The sequence below is a fragment of the Protopterus annectens genome, chromosome 5.part0, assembly GCF_019279795.1.
Source record: "Protopterus annectens isolate FY-2018-M chromosome 5.part0, PAN1.0, whole genome shotgun sequence".
In the NCBI taxonomy this organism is placed as follows: domain Eukaryota; kingdom Metazoa; phylum Chordata; order Ceratodontiformes; family Protopteridae; genus Protopterus; species Protopterus annectens.
The window spans coordinates 1,659,009,734-1,659,023,540 of record NC_056735.1 but is presented as its reverse complement, the minus strand read 5'-3'; positions in this window follow the sequence as shown (position 1 = coordinate 1,659,023,540).

Below are 13,807 nucleotides of genomic sequence, written 5' to 3'. Positions count from 1 at the left end.
TTAAAAGGATAATTTCATTTATAGATTATGTTAATAAAAAAAAATAAAGAAACACTCATAATTGGCTTAGATATAGAGAAAACCTTTGATTCTCTAAATTGGGAATATTTATTCAAAATTCTGATGTTATTTGAATTTCTTCTATCCTGGGTTCATCTACTAAAGAATATATATACAAATAATTTAACGTCTGTTAAGCTAGGTCCTTTCACCTCTGAATCTATACAATTAACAAAGAGTACTAAACAAAGGATGTCCCATGTCACTAATTCTATTTGCTTTGGCTATTGAAATATTGGCAAATTCAATACGTAACAATACAAAAATCAAAGGTGTAGATGTTTATGAACAATACAATTCTAAAGTAATGCTCTTTGCAGATGACATATTATTAACATTATCCAATACAAAAGAGACATTAGAAGAATTAGATATTTTAATTGACACATTTTACAGTACTCCAGGACTCCATTTCAATAAATCAAAATTAAAATTTTTATTTTTAAATAAAAAAAAAAGAATTGCAGACGAAGAGGAATCACATTATCGGGAAACAAAAATTTACCTTAAAATATCTAGGAATTGAGTTATACAAGGATAATAATGAATTAGTCTCAAAAAACTACAATAATATCATCAATACAATTAAAATTTCTGTGGAAAAGTGGAACAAAATAATATTAACATTTGAAGACAGACTACAGTTAATAAAAATGATTTTATTACCCAAGATTCTATATATAGCTTTGGCAATACAACTGTTACCAGAAAGAATATACTTGAAGAAATAAACTCATGCCTAATAAAATTTGTATGGTTTCCCAAAAGAAACAGAATAGCTTTAATACATCATATCAGATCATGGGAACAAGAAGGATTAAATGTTCCTGATATAGAAACATATATAAAAGCATCAATATCTAAAACAATCTCAGATTGGATAAGTCCAAATTATTCTGCAAATTGGAAATAATTACTAACTGTAATATCAATAAATGAATTTGATTTATAAAAAAATTTCAAATAGATAAAAACAATTTGCCATGGCACATATTATGTATTAGTGTGCAATATAACATAACTAAGCCCACTAAAACTCATATGATTAATTATTATATTGACTCTATTAGGAAAATTATTCATGCAAGTATAGATTTAAAAATCTGGTTTGATCATTTAACACCATTCATAGTTACAAAGAGCTATCCACATAAAATATACAGAGAAATAATTAATTCCTGGAAATGGAAAGGATTTGTTTGTTGGTTTCAATGTATCAAAGAACTAAAAGTTCTGGATATGCAGACAATAGAAACAACATAGAAAATTCCACAACAAGATTGGCTAACTATGCAAAGCATTCTGATATATTCATAAGATTTATGCAGAATAATTAGAAATTCTTCATTTAAAGAAATACCTAAACTTTTGAAATACCTATATGAAATCAGATATAATGATTATGGCATGGGAAATAGAATTTCGAAATTTTAAAGATATTGATAAATTATAAAACAACACCCAAATCCTCATATTGGAATTATATAACAAAAGGACACTCATTACAGTTAACTTAAGAAATTGAATCAAATATTTTATTATCAATAAAACATATATCCTTTACACAATACTGGAAAGTTTTTAATTGGAAATACTTGCACAGAGCATTCCTAACTCCAGATAGAATTACTAAAATTAATTCTTCTACAAAGGGAATATGTTGGAGGTGTGAACAAATACACAATGCAGATTGGAATCAAATTTTCTGACTGTGTTAAAATTAAGCCATTTTGGAATGGTATTAAAAACTTTTTACAAGCTTTATTTAATGAATCAAAATTATAGCCACCAAAGACAAGAAAACTATTTAGTACCACAAACCACCAGGAATATTACCTCCAAGTTCTTTTATTTGAACAGCAGATATAAAATGTCATAAAACAGGAATAAATTTCTCTTAGCGCCTCGGCTTAAAACAGCCTTTACGGAGTACATTTATTTAATGAATCGTTTTACTTATCTAAAGCTGTAGTCTTATTAAATGTGTACAAAGGTCCTCATTTGAATGAGTCAAATATGTATCTAGTATGGACAATACTTGCAATCTCAAGGAAGTGTATAACAAGAAGATGGAATACAAACACAATATTGACTTTGGAAGACTTCTACAGCATACTGAAGACCACAGCATTGTAGGAAATTAAAATTAAAGAATTAAGGATTCATCCTAAGCCATTTATTAACAATCCATGGAAAAATGTCTTATCATTTATTGACACTTTACAATAACTGAACAGATACACTCTGATAACTGGATTGTTATACCTATAAAGTAATTGTTTATATTAAGCTCTGTTATAGTGTCAGGCTGATATAAATAGTGTGCATAGTTATTTAAGATGTTATATACAAATATTATGGAATGTATTCAACTGTATTTGAAAAATAAAAAATGTTTTGAAGAAAAACAAAAAGAATGCACATATCGGTTCCCAAAGAGTAGCTCAGCCATCTGTGGAAGTCAATCATCTTGTTTACACCGAAGTGACAAGTAGAATGGTGCATGAGACAATCTTTATACCATCCTTTGCTTTATATTCTGAGATTTCTATATTGTCTGTCTTCATATCATCCAGTGTCTGCATATCTCAAGTCATTCCTATCCACATACATAGAGATCATGCCATAGTCCATTTGTGGTGAACGGATATGAGAGCCCTGTACATCTTTCATATCTTGACTCCGGAGAGAGGCAACTCACTGTTACCCTGTCTTTGTCAAGCTTGATCAGTGGGCTGTCCTTGTGACTCACAAAGGATTCTTCCTAGAGTTTTAGCTGTTCCATAACTTAAGGATTCAAATAGGCTGGTATGATGACTCATGTGACTGGAGTGATAAAGATGGAGGGTTTCAGATTAGATTATACAGCTGAGGAGTTTGAGAGTGAGGTTTCCACCACAGAGACTGTTGACGCTTATGAAGAGAATTATTGAGTGCCTCAGCATATGCAGACTTGTTTCAAGTGAGTAGCATGCAGATGCAAGGTGTTTGTGAGCATTGTCAACCTCCTGGATGTTGTATGAATATGTCTAGATGAGAGGGTAACCCTCACTCAGACAGGTATATGTTGCTGTACAGTACTTTGCAGGCAGTAGTTAATTTCTGCTAACTTAAACCAAACATTTTGTTGACCTTAGTTGACTCTGAAATGAACACCAGTGGTGCTAACCTAATTAGTATGCATGCCTTTACACAAGGTACTACATGCCAACTTAGTCAGAAAATGTGATTAGAATATCTGCTGCTAATGGTGAACAACTGTACTCTTATTTGCATTATTTGCCATCTCTTGCTGAAGGGCACTGTCTATGGAAGCAGCTATGTGCATCCTGTGGAAATGTGCTCGCTTACAAATTATTATCTAAGCTGCAGTCACTCTCTGGATTCACTGCTGCTATCTTTGGGCATTTTACATTTTAATTGCCAGTTTTTATCTCAATTTTCACCCCACAAAATTCACAATTTTTGTAATTTATGTCATTCCCTACATTTTGACTAACATTTTAAAATTCATTACAGGGTAAATAAAATGGATAATGATAGTGACAGGATTTTCACAAAAGGTTATGCTATATGGTTAGAAAATCCATAGCATGTCAGTCTTTAAGTGATTCACTATAACCTTGATTTCATAACTCCGCACTTTTTTAAATAACTGCTACAAATATTCTTAAGTCCTCTTAAATAATTTTATTGGCATTTGACCTCTTGCTGTACTAATGACTGTAGGTATAGGTATGTGGCTTGGAGCACAGCAACAAACCTATAGTTCCTCTAAAGACTCTGGTCTGATTTTTAATACTGGCCTTTTTAAATGTAATCTGCCTGTTATTTCCCACCTTATGAACAGTGTGTCAGTTCACCCCCCGCACACACACACACATACTACCACTCTAATTTTCTTAACTATGCAGCTTCGACATAATTACTTCCAACAATTTTGAACTTAAATCTATAAAATTTAGATAATAATGCCAATAAACATTCTGGTTAACAGTGCCCAACTGTTGCGTCTCATTTTTCTGGTTTGTACAGCTCTGGTTTACAGATTGATTGCTATGCTGGTATTTGTTTAATTAAGTCTGTATATCACTTGTCCAAAACATTTTCCTGGCTGTTTTGGCACACAAGCTGGCCTGATCCACTGTGACTCGCTGTAGTGTCTGGCTTCTTACATCAGCTTGAAATTTCTGAAAGTAAACTGTTTTAGCTCTTTAACTGAGACAGTATTGTTAAAAGGAGAGGCCATAGCATTTTACAATCTGCCTTGATTGAACTTAACTAAGTTATAAAAGCTCTTGCATCCTATTTTCTGGTTTGTAGAGATCTGTACTACAGATTGTTGCTATCCTGGTCTTTGTTTAATTAAGTCTGTATATCACTGGTCCAGAACATATTCCTGGCCATGTTGGCTCACATGCTTAGTTGATACACTATGGATGACAAGCTTTAGTGTCTGATTTGTCTGCCTTCTTACATAGCTTAAAATTTCTGAAAGTAAACTGCTTTGGTTCTTTAGCTGAGATAGCACTGTTAAAAGTAGAAGCCACAGCATTTACAATCTGTATTGGTGGGAGCCTGTTTCTTCAGGCTTGTACATATCTGTTTTACAGACTGATTGCTATCCTCATCTTTCTTTAGCTAAGTCTGTATATCACTGGTCCATAACATTTTCCTGGCCATTTTGGCTCATATGCTGGCCTGATATACTGTGGACAGCAAACTTTAGTGTCTGATTTGTCTTGCTTCTTATATCAGCAGTGTCTCTGGCTTTTGGCCCTTATGGTAGTCTGACTTCCATAGTTCCTTCCTCCCCGTTGATTGCTATTGTCAATTGTGTAAGCTGATTTAAGTATTATTCCCACTCACTGTTTTGCATAGATCCATCATATTGAGAGCCCACTCATCAAACAAGTATTGCTCTTAAGCTAACCTCCTTCACTACAAATCCTCATATTTTCACAGAACTCTTATTTGCTTAGCATCTTTTCCACATTCTGAAAGTGTCCTGAATACATCCTGTGCCATCCTTGGCAGATAAAATATTTATCTTACTGTTTTACACTTCATTCCACTGTTTTACCTGCCAATTTTTGCACTGCAAATTTTTTCAAGTACCCCTGATATTGCACTGTTTGCTGATTGCTATGAACTGTACTTTTGAGAAAAAGAAGTTATGTCTTACCATAATGTTCCATCTGTGTTGTAGATCTTTATTCATTCCTTACTGTTAGGACCTCAGTTCCGTCCTCAGAACCAATACGGCCGTTTCCCAGTTCGCACAAGCCAAAAACTGTCAGCTAAGAACCTACCCGCAATGCCCCTCTCCTAGATACTCCAGATCGAGTTTGCCCACCCTAGATGGAAGAAGTAGTAATAGGAAAAAAAGTAGGAGGCTCTGTCGGAGCAAATAACCTAACCAGGAGTACCTAAAGTCCACCAGGAGTCCAGGCAGGGGGGAAGGAGGGCAGGAAATAAGGAATGAATAAAGATCTACAACACAGATGGAATGTTATGGCAAGACATAACTTCTTTATCTGATGTTGTAAATCTTTATTTATTACTTTCTGTTAAGACCGAGTCCCCAGCTACTTGAGTCCTGGGTGGCCCTAAGGCAGGATATTCCTGAGCACAATAGAACCAAAAGATGCTCGTCCTCTGGAAGCCAAATCCAATTTGTAATGAGGTATGAAGGTATGAGATCTTGCCAACGTGGCTGCTGTGCATATATCATCCATAGAGGCTCTGGAATGAAAAGCTACAGAGGTAGCCATAGATCCGGTAGAATGAGCCTTTATTCTGGAAGGTAAGGGTAGCTTATTCTGTTGGTAGATAAAGGTAATGACGTTTCCAAGCAAGAGGATAAAGTCACTTTGGAAACAGGTTTATCCAATCTGGGTTCTGCAAAGGCCACAAACAAGTGGTCTGTTTTCCTGAAAGATTTAGTCCTGTCCAAATAACAATGAAGCTATTGGTGCACATCAAGGGTGTGCAAAAGGTACTCCCTTATATTAGAATGCCTTGGGAAGAAAACCAGCAGGTCAATAGATTGGTTAATGGAAAAAACAAAAATGACCTTGGACAAGAAGGAAGGGTCAGTATGAAGGGACACCCTATCCGTGTGGAAGATCAAATAAGGACTCTTGACACTCAAGGCCTACATCTCAGATACTCTTTTCACTCAGGTGAGTTCTACTAGAAGTATGGTTTCCAAGACAAACATTTCAAATCACATGAATCAAAGGGCTCAAAGGTAGAGCCTGTAAGAGATTGAAGCACCAGAGTCAAGTCCCAGGGATATAAGGAAGGCTTGACCGGAGGTTTGACATGTAATTCTCCCTTCAAAAAAGTCTTGCATAGGCAGTGTGACATAACTGAAGAATTTTCAAGACCATTATGAAAATTGGTAATAGCTGCTAAATGTACACTGATCGTTGAAGCTGAGGCTCCTGCATGCAGGAGAGTAGTCAGGTATTGCAAAATCTTTTGAATAGGCATATAGAAAGGGTCTAAGTTCTGGTCTTTGGCCCAAATAGAGAACCTAGTCCATTTACTAGACTAAACCTTTCTAGTGGAAGGTTTGTGTGAGGCCAGAAGAATTTCACAAACAGGAGATGGGATGTCAGGCAGCCTGGCAATCATTGGAAGTGGAGGAACCAGGCTGTGAACTTGAAGCATCAGGCTGTTCCTGCTCAGATTGTCTGCAATAAGGTTGGAACTCCGGGGAATGTGTGTTGCTATAAGAAAGCGATTGACAGCTATCACCCGGTGCCAAATCCTCATGGCTTCCTGACACAGGGGGTAAGCTCTGGTTCCACCTTGCTTGTTGGTATACCAGATGACTGACATGTTGTCTGACTGAATTGCAATGGTCCCCAATTTCAGGGATGCATGGAACGCTTGCAACGCTAAGAGAACTGCCCTCAGTTCCAGGACATTTATGTGCAAGTTGGCCTCGAGGGGGGTCCAGGTGCCTTGGACAGTCTTTCCCTGAAAATGCCCCCCCATCTAATAATGAAGCATCTGTGGTCACTGTGGTCATGGACTGGGAAAGACAGAATGGTCAACACCAAAGATTCTTTTGTGGCTCCATCCACCATGGCATTTCCTCCTTGCAATGGTTGTAAGGAGTATCATGTCGTTGAGTGGGTGGGTTAACAATGACCATTGTGCAGGATTCTCATGTGTAGTCTTGCCAGAGGTTCCAAAGTAATGGCAGTTGCCATGGAGCCCAAGAGTTGTAGTACAAGATGTGCTGGTACAAACGTGTGAGGAAGAAAGTCTTGAATTTGATGTCTTATTTTCAAAAGCCTGTGAGGGAGGAAAGAAGTTTGACAGGATGTTGTGTTGAAGACCGCTCCAATAAATTCCAGTGTCTTCATTGGAGACATCTGAGATTTGTCTTTGTTGATTGTAATCCCCAAGCAGAGAGCGAGATCTTGAGTGTAAGAGAGGCTGCAGACTAGGAGATTCCTGGTTGGAGCGGTAAGGATCCAGTCATCTAGATATGGAAACATCTGGAATCCTTGTAATTGAAGATGGGCTATCACAACTGCCATACATTTGGTGAACACTCGGGGGCTGTTGAAAGACTGAATGGCAGTGCCCTGAACTGGTAGTGAATGGCTCCCAGCCAGAAGTGGAGAAACCTCCAGGAGCGGTGATCCATCTTTATGTGGTAGTATGCATCCTGTAGGTCTATAAAACACATCCAATTGTCCCTCCCTAGGAAGGGAAGAATGGACTGTACTGAGACCATCCAGAATTTTTGAGGTTTGATAAATTTGTTCAGTAGGCTGAGATCCAGGATTGGTCTCCAGTCCCCTGTCTTTTTTGACACTAAAAAGAACCTCGAGTAAAACCCGGATCCTATCTGTTCTGGTGGTACTGGTTGGATGACCCTTTTTCTTAGCAGTTTTTCTATTTCTAAGGCTGCTAATTCCCTCTGATTGGGAGGTACATCGGGGATTGGTTTGACAGTCTGGGAGTTAGGTTGAAAGGTATTTGGTAGCCTCTGGATATTATTCTCTGCACCCAAACATCGGTAGTAATAAGATGCCAGGCTGGTAGATGCAGAGAGAAATTACCCCCGACTGCTTCCAGAGGAAAGCAATTGGGCAGCTGCTTAGGAATACTGGTAGTGTCTGCCAGAGAAAGAACCTCTGGCTCCCTGGTTACGCGGACCTCCTCTATCCCAAAAGGGGCATCTTCCATATGAGTTGCCCCCTCTGCCCCAGGGGGATTGTTCACCATGAGTGTCACAAAAGGATCCTTGTGATTTCTTGAACCATATCTTTCCCCCCTTCTGGTTCCTGGAATAGGGCCTCTGGGGGTTGGAAAAGAATATGCCCACAGCAGACAAGGTCTTTCCGTCTTTCTCACTATGAGCAAGTGTATCACGTACCTTGGGTCCAAAAAGTGCAGAGTCATAGATAGGTGCATTAACAAAGGAAGATTTAAAGGGATCTGCAAAATCACACAACAGCATCCAAGCATTACAGTTCGAGCTGCCCCCTTGGTGGTGTGAGATATCAAATGCATCGAGGAATTCAAGATGGATTCAAGGGTAGCTAGCTGTGAGGCAACAGTGTCATGCACCTCATTAGGCAGTACCCTCACCAAAGAGGAAGACATTTCTGAAATTAGGTCTCTTTGGAGGTGAGTAAAGTGTGCCAGATAATTCAGCGACCGAATGGTGAAGGTTGCTAAAGCATAGGTCTGCTTCTCTAGTCTGTCCATGGTCTAGGACTTCCTGTTTGGAGGATGGACAGTGGAACTATCTTCTGCCAGTTCATTCTAGGTGGTCACCGCCATGACCATAGAATCAACTGTCAGCTGCTTGGACCTGTGGTGCTGGTCTTCGGGTGTAGATAAAATTTTGTCTGGCCTCCGGGGGGCAGGTTCTACATTGTCTGGGGCCTTCCAGGCATGCTGCACAATTAGTTTAACAAGATCATCTGCTGGTGAGGTCACCCAGGAAGTAATTGGCTGGGCATGGAAGGCCTGCAGAAACACAGATTCCTCAGAAGAAGGGTTAGAGGACTTCCATTCCCCCCGCTCTTTCAGGATTTTGAGAATGTCTCCAAATTAGATGTCATCTGCGGGAGAACGAGGGGACCCTTGCCCTTCATCACATTCAGTGTCTTCTGTGATGGATTCCTCCGGGGAGTCAAGGTGCTTCCTCTTGCACCATTTCTTCCAGGGTGGCTCTCCAGTGGGATCTTCTGAGGAGGACTCCGGAGAAGGGATTCCCTTCACAGGGGGTTCTGATACTGGTGTCCTAGATGCTGGTTGTGAACCTTCAGAGTGAAGGGCCCTATCCATCACCTGTACAGCAGGTGCACCTGAGCCCACTTCCAGTTGAGGGGTTACGAGAAAACTGGAAGCCATTGGAGCCATGGACATAGACAGTGTCAACAAGAAAATAGGCGTCGGGTTAGGTACCAAGGTACGGACAGTCCAAGCACCTGTCCAAGAAAGCATCAGCTCCATCATAGCTGGTGCTACAAGGGTGTTCAGTGCCGACAAGGGAGGTACTGCTGTCGGAGCCAAGACAGTATGTACCAAATTGGGTGCTGGGGGAGGATAAGCAGGGGAAGATGAGATAAAAGATTCCGAGCCAGGAGAGATGGAAGGTCTAGCTGGAATGGGCAATTCCCTAGCTACCAGAAGCTGATCCACAACCCGCACTAGGTCTAGCTCAGAAAAACTCCTAGTGGAGCTAAGAGAGGCTGCAGAAGGGAGAATCAGGTCTTTCTAGAAAGGGGCTAAACCTCTGCCCCAAGAAAGGGTCGTAAGTAGGAAAATATCTTGTCCTTGGTAGGTAATCAAATTTTGGAGCCAATGGAGCTGAAGAAACTGTTGGCACCATGGCCGGGGATGGTGCCAAGGCATGTACAGTCATCAGAGCCCATGGAGCCAAAGAAGCTGTGGGCATCATGAACGGGGATGGTGCTGAGGCATATACAGTCATTGGAGCCCATGGAGTCAAGGAAACTGTCGGCACCATGGATGCGGATGGTGCTGAGGTATGTACAGTCATCAGAGCCCATGGAGCCGAGGAAACTGTCAGCACCATGGGCAGGGATGGAGCCGAGGCATGAACAGTCATCGGAGCTGATGTAGGAGCCAAAGATGGAACCAAAGTCAGTGGTGCTGTGCTTGGAACCAAGACAGGAGTGAATACCATGGTCAGCACCAAGGGAGAGGACACAGATCCTGGTGCCGAAAAGGTCTGCTCCAAGGGCGCCAGTGAAGCATGGAGCTGACTCGGTTCCATAACTGATGGAGATGCAGGAACTGAGTGACTCTGTTTTTCCTTATATTTCGTGGTCTTAGGATGGGATGAGACCTCCAATCCAGATAGCGCCTCTGAGAAAGGTGTCTTGAGTAAACCTTTTAAAATAAGTTTATTCTTACGTTCTGCTAGTGTCCAATTAGAAAAAACAGCACAAATGTCACAATCAGCTTTAAAATGATCCACACCCAAACAGTAGACACAACAGACTTGTATCTGAGTTAGGCATCTTACGTCCATGCTTGTCACACTGTTTAAAACCCAACTTAGCTTTGTCTGACATGGTAAGGAAACAATGCTATCCTGTAGAAAAATTAGGGAAGAAAAACCAGTGGAGTTAAGTTAAGGAATACCACTAGTAAAAGGGGACCTGTCAAAGACAGGAGAGAGGGACAGTCAAAAGAAGGAAAAAATTAAATTACCACAAAAAAGGGTAGGAAATAGGCCTAAGTTATAGGCGACAGTGATAAAAGACTAACTTGACTAAAAATTTTGTAATTCAGGAGGAAAACTGTCATAAAAACAACAAAATGCTACTTAGCTTTGAGAGAGATGGCTAATACGTCTGACTAGGAATGCGGCAAACATGATCTGGAGTATCTAGGAGAGGGGCATTGTGGGTAGGTTCTTAGCTTAGAATTTTTGGCTTGCGTGAGCTGGGAAACAACCATATCAGTTCCGAGGATAGAACCGAGGTCCTAACAGTAAGTAATGAATAAAGATTTACACCATCAGATGGTTTACTTGCAGTATCATTGTATAAGTTGCTACTTTGGATTTTTTTTTATACTTAATTGTTGCATTCCTGCAATTGTAGCCCTGCAAAAAGGATTTTGCATAGTTTCTTTTCTTTTAAGTGGCAAACCAAAAGGTAAAAAGGCCATACAGACAAATCAATTAGTAAAAACTGCAAGAAAAACCTAGCCAACCTAGAGTATTCACTGTGTGATACCTTAAACCTCCTGTAATAGAGGTCCATGGGATATATGCAAATTATCCCAAAAGGACAGCAAGTGTTTCAGCTAAATGTTTTAAGTGCCTGTATAAATTTGGTGCGTTTGAGAGACAACACTTGGTGTCCTCACCTGTTTCTCTGAAATTATTTCCTTTTATAGAAAGAACCAAGAAGGCAATGAACTCACAAACCTTGGTCACAGACTCTCCAATAAGTGTAACAGCTCCTCTAGTTCAGCAAGTTGTAATCCAAAAAACGAATAATAAACCAACTGACAAAACGAACTTCCACAGACTGGCAGCACAACGTATATAGTTGCAGGTTCAACAAAAGTGTTTTATTCCATGAATGAACGATAAAAAACAGGACCAAAATCCAAAAACTGACAACACATGACAAATAAAAAAGGTTTAGCGCTTTCACCCACTCGTATAGTATGTTTTTTCATCATGGTTATATGTTAAATATATGGTTTAAGGAGGTTACAGCTTTAAGAGGCGTGTTTTTTATCAAAGGATAGAACGTTACTAATTGTATCCGTTATTTTTGACACCTTATTTCAAATAAAATATTAGCTGTATCATTAGCAAGAGGTTCTGAAGAAGCCCACTATATGAGTGGGTGAAAGCGCTAAACCTTTTTTTTGTTGAACCTGCAACTATATACGTTGTGCTGCCAGTCTGTGGAAGTTCGTTTTGTCAGTTGGTTTATTATTCATTTTTTGGATTACAACTTGCTGAATTAGAGGAGCTGTTACACTTATTGGAGAGTCCGTGACCAAGGTTTGTGAGTTCATTGCCTTCTTGGTTCTTTCAGTTGTTATTGAAGTCATGGACATATCTGCTGTTGGCTCACATAACAGTACAGCAGATAACACAAAAGAACTGTCCAAATTAAGAGATGAAGTTTCATCTCTGAAAAAAAGATATAGGCAAGCTATTTGTTCTCTTGGAGAGCTTGCGACATATGGCAATTGTCAACAATTCAGCTGTTAATACACCAAATGCTTCTATTGGCAGGACTATATGTGAATCCAACAAAAACAAAATCAATCCCACATCAGATGTTTTTCTATCTGTGGAACAAACTCACACTGTTGGTTCCAACAGTCCATTGGGACAAAGAGTTCAATCGTCCAATGGCAGATGCAATACAGGTGAAGACAGTTTTTCATTACCTAATTGACAGGTGATATGTTTGAGATGTAGTCCGAAGGGGACAGCTCATGGACTGGACATTATTGAACCTGGAAACAGTAGCAGGATTAACATTACTGACTTTACTTTTGATTTTTCCATTTACGATGTAGAGGATGAAGGGAGACGTACAGGTGCCAAACCTAAGAGAGCGTTACCATTAAAAACATATTCTTCAGTCACTAAAAGCTCTCCATAACATAACAAAGGTACTGTTCCATCTACTAGTCATAATATCATTCGTTCAGACAAAGTTGAAATGTCTAGTCGAGACAAACAGTTTAATAATTTTTTGACTAATGACTATAATTTTGACCAAGTAATCTCCAGTCAAAAAGAGGGTCCTAAAACCCCAATTGAATTTGGGAGTCTTAAGGATATGATTTTTTTTACTAGGTAAAAAACTTAAGAGTATTACTGGGATCAAAGCTGATAATGCATATTTGCAAAAATGTATTAATATGAAAATTGTCCCTATGGGACTGAGATTTTTTAAAATTCCAATGGGTATTGCAATAACTGATAAAAGTGTTAGTGAATTTAACGCATTTTTTAATCAATGTGGTTTCAATTTTATGAGAATGCTTATAAAATATAATGATAAAAATTATGTCAATTAGTACAGGATACAAAAGTATTAAATACTAAAATTACTAATGATTTATTATTCTCTGATTGGGAAAGATTATACAAGAAACAATATAATTTGGCTGAGAAATGGGTAGAAAATATTTGTGTAAGAAAGCAGAAAAAATTAACAAGGGATTATGAACAATATAAGAAAGGTATAGTTTATGATTGGTATAAACAAAAAAAAAGGAATAGAAATATCGATACAACAACAGTTGATAACCAGTATGCATATGAAACCACCAAGGACAGGAAACAATATACTAAGGATTCCCATTTTCAAAGGGTGGATACCAGGCAGGGGCAACCATACAGGAACACATACCAACAACAGTATTGGTCACCAGGGAGACCCAGGCAGCGACCGTGGGGGGGGTGAAACAGTGGTAAGAGACAACTTGATAGAAACTGGTAGTGTTTGTCAAGACATAGCTATAGTTGACAATATGTACACGTCTAACAATTTTAATATTCATAATTTTTCAAGCCTCAATATATACAAGGCACATTTCAATTTGTTGTCCATCGGCATGAAATATATTCCTAATCCACACTTTGATGTGGTAGATTGTGTGAATTAAAAAAATTCACTAGGAAGATAAATTTAGTGGTATTCTTTAATGATAGAATTAATATTGAACATCCTTTAGAAACTAACAAAAGTAATAG